The 3,703-nt window shown below is 36.3% G+C and overlaps 1 pseudogene; it reads left to right on the plus strand.

The window, feature by feature from the left end:
• Positions 1-203: 203 nt before the first annotated feature.
• Positions 204-1,325, plus strand: LOC130019234 (histone acetyltransferase KAT7-like; annotated as a pseudogene).
• The last annotated feature ends 2,378 nt before the right edge of the window (positions 1,326-3,703 follow it).

Raw genomic sequence — 3,703 nt, forward strand, 5'->3', positions numbered from 1 at the left:
CTTTCAGATACTGAAAATGCAAGCCTGTTTGTCATGCTAGGAATAACTGTCTTTATCCTTTATAAGTAGAGTTATCAAAAGAAAAGTGTCTATGAAGATGTACAAAATAACATCTTGTCTGTCCTTTTCTGCATACCTATAATGCATTTTACATAAGAAATAAATATTACTTTTTCAGAAAATGGACACTAGTAATCATTGCCATGGAACACAGGCAGACCTATGGGAACACTCAGGAACCGCTCTTGGAAAACCTGACTAGCGAGTATAACTTGGATCTTTTCTGAAGAGCGGTTGTGCCCAGGCTTCAGAGGATTTGGACAAGTTAAGGCTTCAAGGTCAAATCACGGAGGGGAGCAACATGATCAAAACCATTGCATTTGGTCACTATGAGCTCGATACCTGGTACCATTCTCCCTATCTTGAGGAGTATGCACGCCTGGGCCGTCTCTACATGTGTGAATTCTGTCCAAAATACATGAAGAGTCAGAAAATACTCCGCCAACACATGGCTAAGTGTGTGTGGAAGCCCCCGCCCAGTGACGAGATCTATCACAAAGGCTCAATCTTCGTGTTTGAGGTGGAAGGCAAGAAAAACAAGATCTACTGCCAAAACCTGTGCCTGTTGGCCAAGCTTTTTCTGGACCATAAGATATTATATTATGATGTGGAGCCCTTCCTCTTCTATGTCATGACAGAAGCGGACAACACTGGCTGTCACCTGACTGGGTATTTTTCCAAGGAAAAGAATTCATTCCTCGACTACAATGTCTCCTCTATCCTTATCATGCCAGAGTACATGAGACAGGGCTATGGCAAGATGGTGATTGATTTCAGCTATTTGCTTTCCAAAGTGGAAGAAAAAGTTGATTCCCCAGAACGTCCACTCTCGGATCTGGGGCTCATAAGCTACCGCAGTTACTGGAAGGAAGTTCTTCTTCGTTACCTGAATAATTTCCAAGGCAAAGAAATTTCTATTAAAGAAATTAGCCAGTAGACAGCGGTGAATCCTGTGGACATTGTTAGCACTCAGCAAGTCCTTCAGATGCTCAAGTATTGGAAAGGAAAACACCTAGTTTTAAAGAGACAGGACCTGATAGAGGAGTAGATAGCCAAAGAGACCAAGAGATCCAACTCCAATAAAACCATGGATCCAAGCTGTTTAAAATGGACCCCTCCAAAAGGCACTTAAAGTGACTCGATACTCTGAGCCAGCTAACCCCAGCAGTAGGAATCCATACCCTAGGGATCTGTCTGTCATTTCCGTTGCTCTAGTGATTGGCAGGCACAGCATCCTCTGGGAAGGCCCCTCCCCATTCCTCAGGACTGTCATCGCTCTGATCTTCGTGCACACTGCATACGCTGGTTCTGGGGAACTTTCTGTTTCGGCCTCCGTGAGGTTGCCCAGATGGGATCTCTGTTAGACTTGCGTGCAGATCCCGCGTAGCACTGACCCATGGTGTTCTGTTTTGGTACTGTACCTGTCCAGTCACTGGTTCACTCCTCAAGTTCTTTAGCCCCATGAGGCTGTATTGTGTCTTTTAAACTTGGTAATAGTGCGTCTTGCTGCCTGGTCTCACCAGACCTCTCAATTACGGTTACCAGAATCTTTCTAGTTATTCCTTAAACCTGTGTTTCGGAGGGGCAGGAAGCTGATTGTGTGTACTGAGAGGGCTCCATGACCTTGGAATTTCATCTCACTTGGAGTTTTTTCCTCCATGTTTTTGTTAAAAGATTTGCTTTGATTCATATCAGGCTGACCAGAGCCAAGTATTTTTGAAGATTCTTCAGAGATGAATTTGGGTAACAGCACATAATCTGAAGGGGATGGAGAGAAGAATTCATAGGTGTTGATTCTCTATTTGGATTTGAGTTCCTCTGTGGGCAGTGGGCAGTGCCTTGGTAGAAGCAATTGAATGCTTTTTTGCCTCACCAGAAAGTATCCAGTGGTCAATGTTTTTTCTTTACTCCCTTCCTCTTTTTAAATTTGCAGGTTCCAAAATAAATTCTGCCTCTCCCTTTAAAAAAAAAAGAAAGAAATATTAAATTTGTGTTGAAAAAGTGAATGTAAAATATACATATATATGGTTTTACATAATGATAACCTACAAACTTACATTTTATTTCTGTTTTATTTTCATTTATTTGCATTATATTTGCTCCACCAATTTTATTTTTTCTTATTTCAATTCACTATGTTTGTAATCTTATATACTAAACATGATAATGATTGCTGTATATTCACAATTACTGAAATTTCTAAAGGTATGATGTGTAATAAATATTTCTTAATGTTTATATCAATATTTTATGTTAAAGCAGCTATGGTCTTCAGTGATTTCTTCTTTTACAAGTTTTTAAGAAATTATCTGATGTTCTTCAGTGTATAAAATATTATGCTACCAGTGCATGATGACATCATCTCTTTGTCTCTGCAATAGAAGAGAGTTCGTTTTTATCAAGTTTTGGAAACATTCCATTACAAAAATAGGGAAGATACATTGTCCTCATTCTTTCAAGTATCATTGATTATTTTCAATTTAATTTGTATCATTTTATGCGTAGACCTCAATACAATTCATGGAAGATGAGTAAGAGTATAAAATGATTGGATATATGTTAAATTATATTCACACAAATGCTTTTCAAAAACTGAGCAATAAATTAAATAATATCCGTATTTTATGACTGCTTAAATAAAATAAAATAAATAAAATAAAATAAAAAGGATGGGAAGGAAGAAGAGATCTTGGCTGGAAAGATAATACAGCAGGTAGGACATTTCTCTTACATGCCAGTGATATGGATTCAATCCCTGGCGCCACATATGGTCCACTGAGCCCACCAGGATTGATCCCTGAGCATAGAGACAAGAGTCAGAGCAGAGCACCACCAGGTGTAACTCCTCCCAATAAAAGAATAGATCCCTCTTATCCTATAATATATAATTTACATAATAGTTCAAAATTATATATAATAAAATGTTAGAACAAATATTAATATTTTACTTGAATTTACACAGTAATAAATTTGTATAAATAATAATTTATATATTAAAATATATATTCAGTGTGTTAAGTTTTGAAAATAGACAGTTTGGCTTAAATTTTTGATAAGAAATATATTTTCTTTGTGTAATCTATTGTTTGATATCTATAGCATGCTTAGTAAATAGTGAAACATATGAATTAAACTTAAAGTGGGGACATTTACATATGCAAAAGCTACTAATAAATTTACATAATCAAAGCTACTAATCCTAATGTTGGAAGATATGACATTGTAATTTTTCAAATATGGATTGCAAAATAGCCTTACTATTGTTGCAGTGGAAAGCCTGACAAAAATAATGTGATTCTATTCATCAAGAAATATCAGACCAAGTCAACTCAATGATACTATACAAAGTAACTAACCAACTTTTTAAATAAAAGAACATTAAGTCTTATAAACAAAATAGTATTTGAGAAAGTGTTTCTAATTTAATTAGACCTACAAATTAAAACAAATAAATACTATTAGTGACCCAGTACTAGATCCTAGAGAAAAAGCCTTGAAATTATAAAGGCATTGTACTAAACATTTTATATTTAAGATAGCTGTGCCATTGTATCCTTGTTCCTATATGCTTTTCTCCCCCTTCCTACCTTAATGGTAACAACTGATAAATCATAGTCTACAAGTGCAATTTTGTTTCATGCAC

This window comes from Sorex fumeus, unplaced genomic scaffold (genome assembly GCF_029834395.1).
Source record: "Sorex fumeus unplaced genomic scaffold, SorFum_2.1 ptg000008l, whole genome shotgun sequence".
Taxonomy (NCBI): domain Eukaryota; kingdom Metazoa; phylum Chordata; class Mammalia; order Eulipotyphla; family Soricidae; genus Sorex; species Sorex fumeus.